Source organism: Mustela nivalis (assembly GCF_964662115.1).
Source record: "Mustela nivalis genome assembly, chromosome: 3".
NCBI classification, from domain to species: Eukaryota; Metazoa; Chordata; class Mammalia; order Carnivora; family Mustelidae; genus Mustela; species Mustela nivalis.
In genome coordinates, this window is record NC_139022.1 from 100,458,050 (window position 1) to 100,477,139 (window position 19,090).

A 19,090-nucleotide genomic window follows, 5' to 3' on the forward strand; every position below is an offset into this window, starting at 1 on the left:
AGGCTCTCAGCTCAGCGGGGAGCCTGCTTCCCTTCCTCTCTCTCTGCCTGCCTCTCTGCCTGCTTGTGATCTCTGTCTGTCAAATGAATAAATAAAAATCTTTTTTAAAAAAAGTTTTTAAAAGTAAAATGGCAATACATTTTCATAGAAGAAAGATTTGAAAATGATTAACAGAAACATGAAAATAGAAATCATCTTTTAAGATTTGAAAGTCATTTCTCCCACATTTTAACATTTTATAAGATCAGAAGTGATTTTCTTTTTAATATCTATATTTTTTGGTTTTAAAAAATACTGCTAAATAGGGACTACTCATACAAAAACTGTACAATGTATAATATTTTCTTAGGCCTGTAATTTTTAAAAACATCTTTCTGCCACTTTTGGTAGATATCCTCCCTGTCTTCATATACATGTATTCACATTTGTATCGATAGTTGTATCTATTTTTACATATCTCTGGAAAACAATCTGCTCTTTGTTAAATAACATACATAAACTGCGGTCCCTTTCACTAACTGAAGTTCTTTTATGTCATTTTTAATGGTTTCAGAGCACTCCTTGGAGTGAAGACTTCACTGTTAGTTATTCTGGGGTGATTCTTGGATACGTTGGTTCCCAATCATAAATAATACTATGATGAACATCTATAATGACATCTATATATTTTCACATGCATCCCTATGTTTTTAGCATACTTCCTGGAAGCAGAATGTCTGGATCAAAGGTAGGGAAATTTTAAAGGACAATAATAGTCCTTTCACTGAGTTTAACTATATGCTAGGTATTTACTAAACAATAAGTCAGGTAATTTTTACAACAACCCATGAGTTAGATACTACTATTGTCTCCACTTTACAGATGGGGAGGTAAAGTCTTACAGAGAATGGCATTGAAAGAGCCTCTGGCAAATCTCAGAAGACCAACTGATCTGGCTTGCCCACATCTACACCAATCAACCCATAGAGAGTCAGAATTACTGTACTTGACTTGGAGTGGGAAAAGTCAACCTGCAGTGGGTGTTATAATACACCTACAGCACTATTTTAAAAGATCACAAGGCCACCACTGCAGTCTTATGAGTTCGAATACACCCTGGCACTGTGGAAAATGTTCTTTTCCACTTCCCAGAGCTGTCCAATGGGACTGAGCAATAGGTGGTTGCAGGAATAAGAGCAAGAAAAAGAAACCCTATGATCAGGGCATTTGAGTTCTGGTAATTTTCGATTTCCAACCAAACAATTCAACTACATAAAGTGGGAAGGGAAAAAATACAGACAACTCAAGAAGCTCAGCTCTAAGCTTATAGAACTCCTCTGTATTGGAGAGATCAGTCAAATAAATCAGACTTTAATTTCCAGTTTTAATCATTAGGAAAAAAAAGTATTTTTTTTCAAAAAACAAAATTTATATTTCTGTTGGCTTAAGAAAAAGCACATTTGGAAAGGAAGAAACAATTTCATAAAAGACCAAAAAGATTTCACAAATTATTTCTTAAATATACACAATAACACCATGCAGAACTAAAAATAAATTAAATTGCACTGTATATGAATTTTCCTGTCCTCTTTCCTCCCACCCTTCTTCTGCTTCCATGTTATTCAGTAAGTTCTCCCAAATCAGGGTGTCTCTATAGCCCACTAACCACACCCCAAAATCATCCATTTCTCTTAGGATTTCCTTGGGAGTATCTCAAATTTAGGGCTGGCATGTGAGTTACTTAAGAAGCCATGGCTTTATGGGTTAGCTAAGCAGATGTGTAGCCTCCAGGCTATGCCTCTGAGGTCTCTCCTGCCATCTGTATCCAGACCTCCAGCGGATTGAGTACTAATATTTTGGCCCAAAACAGTAACAGAAGTTTGTCTGGTCTCATGACTCTGTCATCAGGATTACAAATTGACCTGGCTCATTTCCCAAACTAACAAGGTTTGGAAGACTCAAACGTTACCAATGAAGACTTCATTCAAAATATGCCAAGAATATGTCAACCCACAACACACCTCCTGGGTTTTATAAGAAATCAGCCTGACTTTGAACCACTATTATCTTTTCTGCCTGAAAAAAACCTCAGGGGAGATATGAATACCTCAGGGAGGTATTCAGTCAAGAGGATGTTACTCTGGGTGGGTATTTTCCCTCCTGGAGTTGTAGAATATATTGATCAAGAGTTTCAAATTTAGGTATTCTAAGAGTACATAAAGTGTTCTGGGCAGTTTGGCATTCATCTATCGATTATACAGTGCAATACAAGAGAATGTATTGATTCTTTCTAAGATCTCACTCCTCTCACTACTAATCGGTTTGTTTCAGAGAAGAGACAGTGTGAACTGTGTTCAGAAATCTGACTAGTCCATGGGGTGCCTGGGTGGCTCAGTGGGTTAAGCCTCTGCCTTCGGCTCAGGATCCTGGGATCGAGCCCCGCATCTGGCTCTCTGCTCACCGGAGAGCCTGCTTTCCCCTCTCTCTCTACCTGCCTCTTTGCCTACTTGTGATTCTCTGTCAAGTAAATAAATAAAATCTTAAAAAAAAAAAAGAAATCTGGCAATCCACCAGAGCAGATAGAGTAGAACATCAGGATCTGATAGGCCCAGGTTAAATCCCCAATACTTGCAATCTGTGTGACTTTGGCCATGTTATTCACTCTGACTCTCAGTCTCTGTGATAAAGGGACAATGAAACCCATCTCAAAGACTTAGTGTGAGGAGTTAATGAGACCTATGTGAAAATTGCCGAAAGCAGAATAGGGCTTAATACAAGTTAATTCTCCTCATTAAAAAACAAGACAGGTGGGGGGGTGTATTACACTTTGTCCTTTTTGGCTTTGACTTCTTCCTTTTTTTTTTTTTTAAGATTTTATTTATTTGACAGAGAGAGAGAGAGAGAGAGAGCACAAGTAGGCAGAGGGGCAGGGAGAAGGAGAGGGAGAAGCAGGCTCTCAACTGAGCAGGGAGCCCAATGTGGGGCTTGATTCCAGGACCCTGGGATCATGACCTGAGCTGAAGGCAGTTGCTTAACCAACTGAGCCACCCAGGTGCCCCTCTTCTTCTTCTTTTTTTTAATCAAGTTTCTTTCTTCTATCCTTCCCCACCACACAATTTGATAATGGAGGCGGATTTATCTATCTTTATGTCTGACTGTTTATCCATTAAGTTGAGTCAGCCTCAGCAAGAAAAATAAATAAGAGAATGATACATTGAATGGTAAAGAATAGGAGAGATTAGACAGATAAGTAAATAGATAGATCATATAAGCAGATACCAATATATAGATATAGATATATATTTATATTTTCACAAATGATAGGCGAGGGCATTATGAGTCATAACAGTGCAAGATGGGAGTCACCAGACCCCAATCCCCCATCAAATGGAACTTGATGTTGAGGTGATATCAGCCTGGAATATCTGGATGTCCTAGCAATTAATTCAAGCAGCCAGTCACAAAAATCAACACCTGCCCACCAGCCTCAGGCAGACTAAATTTTGCCTGGTTCAAATTAGAATCTGCCCACTGAGCCAACAGAAATAAAGCCAAGGGACAGAAAAAATTTCCTCAGAATATATGCTTACCTGACTGGTTGGTGGTAGCCATTTTCAGTGCTATGTGTGAAGCTGTAACAGGGAACCATTTTTGATGTGGGACTAGAATGTGACCATGTATTTTAAAAGTGCTGATATGGGGTGGGGTGAGGGAGGACTGCTATGATAGAAAAGAAAGGGTCAGTGTCTTAAATGAGCACAATAAGGGCAGTTAAATTTCTGTAAAACCTAATCTATTCTAGCTATTAATAAGGCTGCCTCGCTCCCCCTCTAAACCTGTATCTCCTATTATTCCCTTCAGACTAATAGGTATACAGCAGTGAGCTTGCGAGATAGGAAAAGTCTGTTTAAGAGCCCAAGCCAGGCAGACCATCTGTCAGCATGATTAATGTGCTGGTTAACATTCAGTTGTCTTTCCTTAGCATGGCGAATGCATCCAACACATCACCTTTGTTCAGCTACCGCATGGCTGGGCCAAGACCAGCAATGCACTTCGATCCTTAATGACACTGTGGGGTTCTTCATCTCCCCAAACCTCTATTAGGCAACCTTCTCAGCTGGGAATTAGAAAAGGAATTTGGTAGCAAAAGTGGCAGCTGCAGCAACAGCAATTGTGACTAGGGCCATTCTGTGAAATCACCTTAACATAAATACATTTTTTAAATGGAAAGTCTGAGGTACCTGGCTGGCTCAGTCAGTAGAGCATATGACTCTTGATATTGAGGCAGTGAGTTTGAGCCCCATGTTGAGTGTGCAGATTACTTTAAAAAATAAATAAATAAAATGGAAAGCCTATTTCATCCACATCAATTCAGCATGCATATACTGAGTACTGAAAGGATTATAGATTAGTTTGTTGAAAAGTCAGAGAGAAATGGGTTCGAATTCTGCCTCTACCAACTGCAAACAGTATAAGTTTGGAGAAGTTACTCAACCGCTCTAAGTATAGTGGCTTCCTTTAATAAAGACTGCCTATTAAAATAATGCTTGTTGAGCTCTTAGCATACAGCACGGCATACAGTAAATCTCAATAAATGATAATTATTATTGTAAAAGCATTGAATGGATACTGGCATCTACAGGCAGACAAAATGCTATCCCAGTCCCTAAGGAGTTAAGTGAAAGATGCCAAAGTAAACACTTTTAACTGCAATAACGCAGCTGTGAGCAAGGCCAGGCTCTAAGAGTTATAAAGACCATGATGGTAACTCAAGAAGAGATTCATTCCAATTTGAGAGACTGAGCAGGTTTTTATGGAGGCAATCACACCTGATCTGAGATTTCAAAGATGGACAGAAGTGAAAGAAATGGAGATGAGAGAAAAGGCACTATAGACAGAGAAAGCTGCACCACCAAAGAAAGGCATGGAGGGTAGACAGAGCAACAGCAAGTGGACTTGTAAGGCTGGTGTGTGGCTGTCGACATGGATAGAAAAGTGGGCTAGAGCCTGATTAGAAATCTTTGAATATTGTAGAAAGGAATGGGGCTTTATTCTGTAAGCAATGGAAAGCCATCAACCATTTCAGGGTAAAGGAATTGTCTGCCAAGATGAGATCAGAGGGGATAGAATTTTTCCTTGGCTCTGGTAGGTATTAAGAATAACTATGTAGGGGCGCCTGGGTGGCTCAATGGGTTAAAGCCTCTGCCTTTGGCTCAGTTCATGATCCCAGGATCCTGGGATCAAGCCCCACATCGGGCTCTCTGCTCAGCAGGGAGCCTGCTACCCTTCCTCTCTCTCTGCCTGTCTCTCTGCCTACTTGTGATCTCTGTCTATCAAATGAATAAATAAAATCTTTGGAGAAAAAAAAAAAAGAATAACTATGTAATTGAATGGATTTGCCAACCACACAGCAAGAACCTCCCACAAGGGAGAAACTCTGACCTCCATAAATAATAGCTAGAGTATCCAATCCTATTCTGGAGACTTTAGAAAGGTTTGCTCGCAAACAGGCAAGATCCTAAGGGAAAGAGGAATTGTAGTTAAGATTCACTAATGCTAATAGTTGGTTCCACACTCAAGGCAGGTGCTCACAGGCCAAGTCAAGCAGAGAATTGAGGAAATGATGTGAGCAATTCAGATCAAGGAAAGTCACTTAGTCCTTACAGGCTTCTATATTCAGAGGAGTTTGTAAAGCCAGCACAGTGAAGCCAGTCCCAGTAGCAATCACAGGCATGAAGTGGGTTGTGAACTTACTCCAACCTACTCAAAGCTCCACCAGTGGTAGTCAAAGGTACAGAAGCATAAAGGGTAGGACAAGACTCATAGTGGCTATGCTGATGGGCAGGGGCAGTAGAGATGGTTTTGGTAGGTGTCCTGTCACAGCAGTCAGGGTGCAAAAGCACCGAATGCTATGACTTTCCCTTTCCCTAAAGTTTCTGCTCTAATCAAATACAGACCAAAGAATACTGAGAATGATTCAGTAGATCAAGCTGCTGAATTCTGTTCCAGCCCTAGAAAAGCAAAATACTGGATCCAGTAACAAACTCCTAGCAAGGGGGTGGGGCACTACGGTCTCTCTGTAATCATCACCTGCTGTTGACATAGATAATGACAATGATTATAGTGATACAGCAGATTTCTTGTGGTGTCTATTTAGTTCACAGTAAACTCTACTTCTCCAAGCACTACACTGATCATCTATATTAGTTTTCCAGGGCTGCCATAACAATGTACCACAGCCTGGGTGGCTTAAACAATAGAAATTATTGTCTCACGGTTCTGGAGGCTAGAAGTCCAAGATCAAGGTGTGAGCAGGCTTAGTTTCTCCTAAGACCTCTGTCTTTGGCTTACAGACACCCTCCTTGTCTTCACATTGTCTTCCAGTAGTGCACATGTGCTCCTGGCCTCTTTCTGTCTGTCTGCATCCACTGTTCTCGTAAGGACACTAGTTGTATCAGATTAGAGCCAACCCTGTCAATTTCATTTTACCTGAATTACCTCTGCATAGGCCCTATCTCCAAATACAGTCATATTCTTAGATACTGATACTTAGATACTTAGATACTGGCTAGGGCTTCAACACATAAATTTTGAGAGACACCATTCATCCTGTAACACCACCAATGCTGGTAGATTCTCCTACCCAGTAGCTCCTACCTTACCCTGAGATAGTTTATTGGGTCAAGATAAACACTTGCCCCCACCAAGACATAACAGAATCTTTATCCTGGGCAATTAGGCTTGGGGTAAAGAGATGGTCAGTCAGTTCATTCTCTTACTCTAAGGGGTTCTAAAAACAGTTTTCCACAAGCCACGTGAACCACACAGAAATAAAAATGAGGTTTATTAGTTCAGGAAAGGACAGCTCAGGAAAAAAAATTCTGATACTCTCACTGGTTCTGAGGTTTCTGTTTTCAGTACCTCAAGAAGACTTTTGGCTCTCATGTTGTGTGAGATCTATCTGTTATGATTAAAGGATGCAAACAAAAGGTGATGGTGGTTGGGGGGAAAATGGTGAAATCAATCAAGGCAGGTCAGACTGAACTGATGAAGAGTCCCTCCTTACCTTCAGAATAACCAGATTAATCACTTACCTTTTCTCAATATACAGCAGTGTATCTCAGTAGATTCTTATAAGCATTTACCACCCTATTACATAAAGTAATATTCCTCCTAATAAACAGTCACAGTTCCACAGCTTTTATTTAGGTTCACTTATTCTGGCTAAGGTCTTCATTCACAAATAGAGAAAAAACTACATTCTCAACATGAGAATACATCCTGTCCCTGAAGAGTAATTAACCCAAATTCTCTTCTCCAGGCTAATGAATTCAAATGTCTTTAGCCTTTCATCCAAAGAAACCCTTTTCCATTATTTTAAACTCTGGGTGCCTCTCAGCTTCTTCACATCCCTTTTAAGGGTCACTGACCACATCTGGATTTCCCCATAATGAGGGTCAGACTAAAGCTAAGCACAGTGGGACAATGACTTACTGATGCTTTGAGACGTGTCTTTTGTGCTGCATTTCAGGATTCTGATGCCTCTTCTGCACAACAAGAATATTCACACTAGCGATTCCCATTCCACTTATATTTAACTATGACACTTTGGTCTTTTTTTGTTCTATCTAAACTAAGTCAGGTTTTATCCTCACATAATTTGCTTTGTTCTTTTTTTGCTGAAAGTTATTTCATTTATGTCTTTCATTTCCTTGTTTATTTATCTTCTGGACAACCAGAAAATTTAGACCAAAAAACAAAAGGGTTGGTGGATCATAAAATCTGTAAGTGGTAAACTGACAGCTATGGCCAAACATTGCCCCTAGAAATACTATCTATAACCAAATATTTTTAAGTGTTTAAGGCTTTAATACCTTTAGGCCAGGTGACATACACTCCAACCGCCCCAGACCTGATTTCTACCTTTTGTCTTATGTTCTTTTCCCAGGTCTCTAATGGCATTTGAGTTTAAACTCCTGAATTCAACCAAGTCACATGAAACAGAGGGTAGGAGCTGGAGAGGGGAAATGACGTCCCATATCACGAGCTACTTGATGGAGAACCTGAACACCAACCTGGAGCTCAACATTTTCCCTTTTCAACCTACTGCACCTATATTGCTTCATTATAATGGTGGGGGCAGCCGGGGTGGGGGGGACAGAGGGAAGAGTTAAATAATGAAGAGTTTTAGGTATTTTAACCAGTATTTTTGATGACAACCAAGCAGATACAGATCACTCTTAGACAACACGTATAAAAAGCTCAATCACTTTTAGAACTTTTATCTTTGACAAGGGGTTGAAACTTAGACCATCCCCCTTGCCCTTGGCACAGAAACACCCAGAGCTCATTTCCATCTATGAACAACTGATCCCCATCTGGAGGTCCTAGAGAATCTTAAAAGTGCTAATCGAGTTTCTGACAAATCATAATGGACTTAACATACATCTCACAGGCCTATAAAACAATGCTTTACAACCATTCTAGAGAAGAATCACTTCCAAGACTCAGGTAACTAAAAGCTGGAACATATAGAGGGTTCGTATCTGAAATAGGACTCCAATGACATTTGCAGAAAACAATGGGTTAATTAGAAAGAGCCAGCTACCCTGCTGTGGGGACAAAGTTTGCTGACAATCTTAGGTCTGCTTTCTTTGACAAGTCTATCAAGACTGCTCATGACCAGCAACCATATGCCTTGTGAAAGGAGGCACTAATGCTCTGATGATGCCAATTATGTACCTGAATACTAAATAAAACTGAAGAGAGGAAAAACCCATGAATGACTGATAGAGGTAATTAGATTTCCCCTCTATGATATAGAAATGATTTCCATATTTCCCAGTATCCTGCTGCTCATTCTACAGACTGCTCTTCTTTTCCTCTGGTTGTAGCCAACCCAAAGTGATCCAAATTAAAAAAGAACAACAAAGAAGGAAGAGGTAAAGAAGCTTTTTAATCATTCTGCCTGTATCAAATGATCAAAAACATTCTATCCTTCACACACGGTGGCATAATCTCTCATATTATTTGAGAACATATTTTATATACCAAAGCATCTGCTTTTATTGAGCACTGGGTGTGGTGCAAAAACAATGAATACTGTTACGCTGAAAATAAATTTAAAAAATTAAAAAAAAAAAATCTCAGACCCAGAATCAGAAAAATAGACTGCTTCACAGTTAAGTTATTCTTTCCTTGCTATTGTATTTGAAGTATGATAACTATTCAGGAAGTTAGAGTCATTTGGTCTGATTATAACCAGAAAGGAAAAATCAGTGGGTGAAAATTTATGATTTTTTTAATTGGTCCAGAAACAGCTTGGGAGTAAGAGAAGCTGCAAGTCACAAAAACTATACACTAAGTGTATGGTTCTTCCACATACAAGGATGGAACCAAGAGCAATGGTGGAGGGCCCTCTTTCACTCTCTGCATAAATCCTCCTTTGTTTCTGTCTTTTACAGTTCAATTCATTCAAAAATATTGACTGCACGCTTACTGTGACAGCATATATTCTTGTTTTGAACTTACTTCTCTATTTTTTTCCACTTTTATTCCTTTTCATTTTTTCCTCCTCCATGAAGCCTGCCAAGAGTCCCTCAAAATCCACTATGTCACCACAATATTACTAAGGTCCCAGCCTTGACCACTGTCCTATGCTAGCTCTGCTTGTCTCTAAATTTTTGTATAGAGATGAGTGTGCTTTGGGCTCAGAAAAGCTGGTTGGAAGCTCTTCTGTCTCTAGCTATTTCCACCTAGCCAAATTACTTAAACTGTGCCCTAATTTCCTCACTTTTAAAATGAGATAGTAATAAAACCTACCTCAAAATGACCATGTAAAAAGTTAAGTGAGAAGACATCCCCAGGTACTTAGAAGAGTAACTGCACAGAGTTTAGTATTCAATAAATGAAACCCATCACTATCATTAGAGACAATCATAGTAAAATAAAATGAAATAAATAAATGATTTTGAAATTTTTTGTTTTCACCTCCATGAATCTTAGAAATACCTAACACTTTAAAAGCTACTATTTTGAAGATCCCAAAACATGAGGTTCTGATGGGCAAACTTTGGGCCACTTTGCTGTCATGGAATTATCCAGACATTTTTTATTCATGGGGTGATTCACAGAGTGGTAATTTCTATGCTAAAAATGAAAGAACTTTATCAAAGGCAGCCTGTCCACTGGATCTGGACTATATTATCCAAGTATAATTTTTAAGTAGAGGTGGGTTCCTAATCTATTTATAAGGCCTACTGTGTATATAGAAATACATGAAGAATAAAGAAAGAGACCAGCAAAACATAACTTATGCTTGATATTCCCACGAGGAGCTTAGGGTTTTGCCAAAGAGTCAAGATACACACTCCTGCTTAGTTCAAGAGCCTACAATTGATCTTACCTCTGGCCTTACTTTTTTGCTCAACATCCTTGGGGCTCTGATCAAATCATTTCTTCGCCTCAAATTCTTCCTTTAGGAAAAAATTCCACTTCTTCTAGCATTGCTGTCAAGGTCCTTGACTATCTTACAAATTCCATTTTCCTTGCCTCTTGCCCCACCTTCCTCACCATGTACTACAGTAAAATTTCCCACCATTTCCTGAATATGGTTTAGACTTACTCTGTATCTGCTAGATATTCCACTTGGCTTATCTTTCTCTGCATAACTTAGCTAACTTCTACTTCATGTTTAAGATCGAGTGTCTAATAACGTGAACTCCTCTGGAGAATTCTGCTTCACCTAGCCACACGAATAGTAATTACAAGCTTCGATGGCGATATTTTTCACCAGAGTATCAGAGCTATATCTCCTTTATCTCATACCCCTATAATTACCATGTCTGCCATGGGATGAATGATCAAAAAGTACTAATTGAATGACTCAATACAGAAAGTCAACTATAACTTACACATTATCTATATATAATAAGTTACATTGCAAAATACTTGCTGGATTACAAGATGCTTCCCACTACATTATCTCAGTGAAATAGTACTAAGCAATTTGTGCCTTATTAAATAGTGCAACTGGTAAGTTGTAAAAAGTGGTATTCAAAATTAGCAGCAGCATTCAAGGAAGGTTGCAGAGGTCGGAAAGAAGAGATATAAAGCAAGGATTTGAAGGATGACTGTGAAGCAGAGATGTTTTGTGATTCCAGACATAAAACATCTAGATCTACTTCTGGCAAGCTAGTAATTCACTATATCAGGAACCTAACAGGCTTAATTCCCTACACTTTCTGAATGAATCCATATCTTCTTTGATTCAATGCTCTCTCATCTGAGAGGCTGAAAACTGTTTTGATAATAATACAAGCATGTATTTAGATTATACCAGAGTGTGGCCAAGTGGCTCCATTAATATCAACCACAGCCACTAGGCGTGATGGGGTTAGAAGCACTGGAATTCTATTGATCATGAAAGAATCTATATTGATTTCTAAGAGAGCCAGCCATGAATGATTCCTGACCAGTTTTTCCGGGCTACAATTTCTACACCTATAATAAAACTTCAGTTTTTACTGCCAATACCAGCATTATAGATTTCTTATTTTTCTTGTGAGACAGATAAATACATTTCATTATATTTTTGTTTGTTAAAAATAAAATTCTAATTTTCCTATTATGTTAAGTTACAAATGCCTTTCCTTCCCATCTAATTTCCTCTCCCCAAACCCTTGGTCTCTATTATTCTAATCCCAGCACATGCACATTATCCAAAATACTAGGCCAAGAAAAGGACCTGGCTGTAAAAAAATGAAAGTTTATCACTTCTCAGTATTTTTAAGGTTGGAAAGAAAACATGGAACACTTTCTATTTTTCAGTAGATGATTCCAGTGAATCAGAAAACCCTTTGACATGTGCATGTTTTCCTAGAAAATGAATTTGTTGAAATGAAGATACTCATATTTGATTGCAGGTTTTCCAAGATCACTCTCCATAAAGATATTCATATATCCTAACACCATATTAGAAATCATATATTATAGAGGTTAGGACCAGCTATATACCTCAAAACAAGTTACATAATCTCTGTAAACCTCTTACCTACTCAATGAGAGTTAATAGTATAACAATGATGTCAATATCAAAAGTTTACATAGGATTCCATGATTTGATTTGTGTGCAATACTTAACATGCCAAGTTTTGGCTATCATTTTTATCACCTCTCCCTGAACTCAAAACAAAACTATCCTTTTTTATTCCAAAAAGTAGAGAGAGCTGCCTCCATTCCTCTTGTGCTTTTTTCACATATTTTTAAGATTTTATTTATTTATTTGACAAAGATCACAAGTAGGCAGAAAGACAGGCAGAGAGAGGAGGAAGCAGGCTCCCTGCTGAGCAGAAAGCTCAACGTGGGGCTCAATCCCTGGGATCATGACCTGAGCCAAAGGCAGAGGCTTTAACCCACTGAGCCACCCAGGCACCCCTGAAAAAGCACTTTCAAGCCAGCACAGTCTTGGATGGATATAAGTCTGAAAACTCCCCTGCCTGCCTGATACTTCCTCATGCCCACACTTCTGAGACTTCTGTCTCTCACACTCCAGTGTCCTGGTCCATGACTGATATCAAGAAAATGGGCCAAGGGACACCTGGGTGGCCAGCTCAGGTCATAATCCCGAGGTCCTGGGATCGAATCCTGCATCAGGCTCCTTACTCAGCAGGGAGCCCGCTTCTCTCCCCACCTGTGCCTGCCACTCTGCATGCTTACGTGTGTGTACACACTCTCTCTCTCTCTCTCTCTCTCTGACAAATAAATAAATAAATAAATAAAGTTAAAAAAGAAAGAAAGAAAGAAAGAAAGAAAATGGGCCAAGACTTCCCCTCCAGGAAGTCCTCCTGTTAGAACCACAGCCAGAAATGGAATTCTATTCTACTTTGCTCTCTAGAAGCAAATACAAGTCTCTTACCTTCCCCTCACATGCCCTGCTTTCCAGTAAACCAAAAGACAAGAGTCTTGGCCTTCAAAGGAGGTAAATGGAAGTCCCAAGTTGACTCAAGTACTTAAGTATACATCTCTCTATTTGAGCTCCTAAAATAGTAAAAGATCTAAGAAATAAAGGCTTCCATTTATGGAATGGATAAATTATGGGAATAAAAGTTACAACATAAGGAATATAGTCAATGATACTATAACAGCAGTGTAACAGGACAGATGGTAGTCACATTTGTGGTGAACATAGCAATATGTACAAACTTGTTGAATCACTAGGTTGTACACCTAAAACTAATATATATATAAAATTTTTAAAAATCTGAGTGAAGAAGTCCTCATGTTAAAAACTTAAAAGGTAAAACAATGTATTTGACACAAACAGACCTGGATTGTCCTACCCAGTCTCTAGTTTCACTGATTGGTACAGCCCTTTAAGACATAATCAGCAGTATTATTCCTGAAGTATAGGGCACTACCTTACTTCTTTCTGCAATTAAGTGTCTGTCTGAGCACTTTCTTTCAGACAGTACACAAAAAATAAAGTGATAAAACTAATGGTGGATGTAACTAATTCTTCTTTCAAACCTAGAGGACAGCTGGTACAGTTGGGCAGATGGCAAAAAAAGGAAAAAAAAAAAAAAAGGAGTGCCCATTTACATGAGCAACATTAAAATAGCATACGAAATTTTAAAGTAAAGATGAATTCATGTTTGTATGGTCACCATTACCCACGGGCAGAATGAAATTAAAACCACTGTGACAGAGCCAGAAAAGAGAGAATATATTTAAGGTCACTGGGATTTCTTCTTTCCCTCAATTTTTGGCAAACTATCTTTACACAGGTCATAAGGTGTGATTCTAATTCAGTAAGGCAGAGGTGGTGGATCTTTATGACGAATAGCGAAGTGGTTTTCATTCTTGGTCCTCTCTGTGGAAGGGATTGAAAAAGCTTAAAGGTTTTGCCAAAGTGTTAGTGGCCCATTGTCTAGGATCTCTAGGCAACATCAAACAGCTCAGTGACAGGGGAAAAGAAAAATGCACTGCTCCATCTTATTGATTTATAACATTCTGTTTTGGTCCTTGCCTTAAAAAAAAGTCTGCATTAGCCTGCTCCATTACTAAGACTTCACTATACTTACCAAGATATTGGGTGAAAAGAAAAAAAAAATGAAAGAAAACTAGAGAGACTAAATTGATATGTGTAACAGAGAACTGCATCTGAAAGAAGGAAGACAGGAAAAAGGACTCAGTGACACAGGATTTGGGGAAAGGACCAAATACAGTGGGGAGCAGCCTAATAGCAAGGACGTAAGAGAGATGAAGATAAAGAAGTGAAGAAGAGGTGCCTGGGTGGCTCAGTGGGTTAAGCCTCTGCCTTAGGCTTGGGTCATGATCCCAGAGTCCTGGGATGGAGCCCCACATCAGGCTCTCTGCTCAGCAGGGAGCCTGCTTCCTCCTCTCTCTCTCTGCCTGCTGCTCTGCCTACTTGTGATCTCTGTCTGTCAAGTAAATAAATAATCTTAAAAAAAAAAAAAAGACGTGAAGAAGAGTTTTTAGATATTTTTCAGAGGCATGCAAAACAATTGTCCTGTACCTGCTCTAAGAGACTTCTTAAATTATTAAATTTTGGATATTTGTATACCCAAAGCATTTGGATAAATGCTTGCTTAGATATTGGTCTGGTATTGCCACTGAACATTAAAATGGCTAACACAGTAGAAAACTTTCAGAAGGAACTATGTCCCCATAAGGCATCCTGGACCTGGCTGTAACTGTAATCACCACACTAAGCACCTACAACATGATGTGACTTCACTAGCATAACAACCAGGTACCATACCCAGGGGTGTGTGTCCAATACGCCAACACCATCATTTTACATTCCTCCTTGCTGGAAGCACTGGCCTCCAATTACAAAGTCTGAAAAAACTGTTAGAAACGTTTACTTCCTAAGCCTTGCTTGCTTCTTGGCCATGGATTGTGACGTTATCCTGGCCAGTGCGATCATAAGAGAAGTAACCTGGGATAGTGTGGAGGGAACTGGAAAAGGTTTTGCTCCATGGTAAAGGGGACTCACTAAAGTAAAACTCTTCTTCACCATATGTAGTATACCCGCAAATAACGTCTGAACCTCTGCACTCGACTTGGGACCATGACCAGAGGCATGTCTGGCCTGGTCAGTGGAAATCTGAAAAGCACCTGGGTCCTCAGCTGCATCACTAAACAATTCTGGACCTGTCCTGTGTTCTGAATTCCTCTTAAGAGGTCATAAATCCCTTATTGTTTAAGCCTGCTTAGACTACATTTTTCTCTGATTTGCAGCCAAAAGCATGCTTATTATTGGATTTAAAGCATCTGTTGGGATTAGGTGATCTGAAACCATGTAAAATTTTAGAAATCATATCCCAAAATTTAGGATATTAGCAAATTCATTTCCATTATATTTGGTATTTCAATCAGCTATCTTCCTCTGACTCCTGAGTACATGGATATAGAATCAGTCACTCACATATATAGATTTTATTCTAATTTAATCATTAAGAAAGTCAACTCATTTGGGATTTCTGCCCTGGCAAAGAAGGTGGAAAAAGAGAAAATAGGGAGGGAGGAGAACCACAGGAAAATGAGAAATAATTTTTAGCTTTTTTTTTTTTTCTTGACTTTGACTTCTCAAAACATGTGCTTCTAAAGGCTTTTCTTTTTCTATTCCTAGGTAGTTTTGTTTTGTTTTTCTGCCAAGCAAGCCAAATGCTCCAGAGGATGATGAATTCTCCAGCTGGTTAGTTACAGCAGTTTACAAGTCAGGTACTTAGAAGGCAATGAAATTCTCCAAAGAATTGTTCAATTTTCTGGAGGATTTCTACAGTGTAGATACAGCTTTAAAGTTTTCTCATTTTTACTGTGTCTGTAGAACACTTTTACTTTTCCAATCCACTGGCCCCTTGGAGAACCTGAAAACTAGAGAAGGGCATTAAATGCAGAAGAACATTTTGGTTACCAAATACTTGTTTGAATGCGAACTGCCAACATGCCTCCCTGTGATAAGAAGTTGTTTTTATATAAGCTCTCTTTCTCAGTTGTTTACATAAATCTGTTGGCTCATTCATTCATTCAACCATTCAGTTACCAAATACTTACTGAACACTTTACAAACACTGTTGGTGTCTCCCCAGATTTTCTTTTACCATTTCTGAGTTCATTCTACTTTGATGTACTCTTGCCTCCTATTTCTGCACCTGCCACTGTTCTTTGGAGAACTTCCCAAAGATGACTAGGGTTGCTGAAATCCCTAGAAGTTTATGTTCCCATACTAGTTTTGTATTGCTGCTCTAATAAATAACTACAAATTTAGTAGCTTATTTATTTACACAAATGTATTACCTTATAGTTCTGTGGGTTAGAACTCAGACATGGCTCTCACTGGGTATTGCCAGGCTGTATTTCCTTCGAGAATTCTTGGGGAAAACCCATGTTCTTGTCTCTTCCCAGCTACTCAAAGCCTCCCACATTCCCTGCCTTACAGCTCCACTTTATCCACATTCAAAGTCAACAATATCACTTCTCTCTGACCATTCTTCTGTCTTTATATTACCCTTTCACCACAGCTAGGAAAGGTTCTCCACTTTTAAGGACTCATGTGACCAAACTGGGCCCCTCTGGTTAACCCAGAATAATCTTCCTATCTGAAAGTTGAAACCCCTAATTATATCTGCAGTTCTCTTTGCCATGAAGGTAATTTATTCACAGGTTCAGGGATTAGGGCATGGAAATCTTTAGGAGCCATTATTCTGCCCACCATAGTCCCTCCTGACGCCCTTAGACAATGACTGACAGTACAATGATTGACAACCCTCTCACCTTAGGTTGGGACTGCTCTGAAGGGTAATTTATCTTACAGAGACTCCTGAAGCATTGTTCACCTCTACTTAAGTTTGCTTGAATCCCACCCTTCCTTGGCTTCTTCTACTTTCTTGCTCTGATTTCCCAAATTTGTTACCAGTTTCTCCTGTTAGAACTTCCTTAATTAATTATTTGCACACAAATCTTATCTTCAAGTTTGCTTCTGAAGAACGTTCCCTGATACAAGAGTCAGATATGTGCTAAGAAATATACTAGGCACTGGAACAATACAACAGTGGCTGGTCAGGAGACTTGTAAGCTAACAATAATAATATTTAAAAATATCTACCATTTATTGAACACTTGATATATGTCTGGCACTTACCACTTCCTTGGATAATACTGATTTGCATAAGTTTACATAAGAGGTACTATTATTATCTTCCATTAACATGTTAGCTCCAAAAACTCAAACATTGTGCCTTTCCCTAGCAGTATGCATAGTGCCTTCCATATAGTATATGCTCAATGATGATAAGTGAATGAGGGATTGAATAATACAGATAAAGAAACTGAGGGGAGGAGAGGTTAAATTAGCATATGTATGTCATAAACAGTGAAGCAGTGATAAGAACCCAGTTCTGCCAACTCCAAAGCCCATGCTCTAACTGTGTTATTCTGCCACCTAAATCTACTTGTTCAATTCAAAAAGAACACAAGGCTAGGATGCCTGGGTGGCACAGCCGTTAAGCATCTGCCTTAGGCTCAGGTCATGATCCCAGGGTACCCTGGGATCAAGCCCCATGTCGGGCTCACTGCTCAGCAGGAAACCTGCTTCTCCCTCTCCCACCCCCCCACCTGTGTTCCCTCCCTCACTGTGTCTCTGTTAAATAAAAAAAATAAAAATCTTTAAAAAAAAACAAAAAAAGAACACAAGGCTGAAGATTCTACATAGAAGAAATGAGGAAAGGTTTCCTTCCCTATTTCAAATCCCATCCTGAAGTGGAAGTTATTTATAAAAGGATTCCTCCACATCTAAAAGCCATTAAGACTTTGATTAGAAAAGGCTTATTTACGTGGAATTCTGTCAGTTGTGGATAGAGTTGCAAATTTTGAATCAGGTAATCTGATAACGTAGCTAATAAAAATTTCCCCATAATTAAAAATAAAGTTCATGTGCAAACACACCCACACATACCCAGAGAGTGAGGTATGTGGGAATGTGAGGTCACTGAACATCTGTATGAATCTTCGAAAAGACACATCTTATGGGGTGCCTGGGTGGCTCAGTCAGTTGAGCTTCCAGCTCTTGGTTTCAACTCAGGGTATGATCTCATGGTGTGAGATCAAGCCCTGCATCAAGCCCCCCACTTGGCAGGGATTCAGCTTCCCATCTCTCTCTCTCTCTGTCTGTCCATCCCCCAGGCTCATGCTGGCTCCCTTTTGCACAAGTGTGTGCTATAAAATAAATCTTTTTAAAAAAAGGAAAGAAAAAATACAGCTTATACATCAATTAAAAAGTAAGGGACATTCATGAAGAAATAACTGATAAGTTGGATATCATTAAAATTAAAAACCAGGACACCAGCCTGACTCAGTTGGTGAAGCAGGTGACTCCTGACCTCAGGGTCATGAGTTAGAGCCCCACCTTGGGTTTAGAGACTACCTAAAATTTAAAATAAAATAGAAAAAAGATCAAAAACTAATGCTCTGCAAAGACAACCTCAAAAGAATGAGAAGACAAACCCAGAGACTAGGATAAAATATTTGGAAAAGTACATCTAATAAAGGATGGTTATACAAAAATATACAAAGAATCCTTAAAACTCAACAATAAGAAAACAAATAACCTGATTAAAAAATAGGCCAAAGACCTAAACAGAAACTTCATAAAAGAAGACACATGGATGGCAATTAAGCATATGAAAATGTATTCATTATATGGCATCAAGACTTCATGCAAATGAAAACCGCAAGCAGATACCACACCACTACACACCCATTAGAATGGCCACAGTCCATAACACTCACAACACCGCACGCTGGCCAGGATGCAGAGCAACAGGAACTGTCATTCACTGCTGGTGGGAATGCCAAGTGGTATGGCCACTATGGAAGACAGTTTGACAGTTTCTTATGAAACTAAACATATTCTTACCATACAATCCAGCAATGGAGCTGAAAACTCAAAGAAGCTGAAAACTTACATCCACATAAAAACCTGCACAGGGATGTTTACAGAAGCTTCATTCATAACTGCCAAAACTTGAGAGCAACCAAGATGTCCTTCAGCAGGGAAATGGATAAATAAACTGCGGTACACCTAAAC

The 19,090-nt window shown here is 39.1% G+C and overlaps 1 protein-coding gene across 3 annotated transcripts in view; it reads right to left on the reverse strand.

The window, feature by feature from the left end:
- The window catches only part of KCTD16 (potassium channel tetramerization domain containing 16), a 317,274-nt gene that overhangs the window by 178,197 nt on the left and 119,987 nt on the right, over positions 1-19,090 (reverse strand). The gene's annotated exons all lie outside the window — the stretch shown is intronic.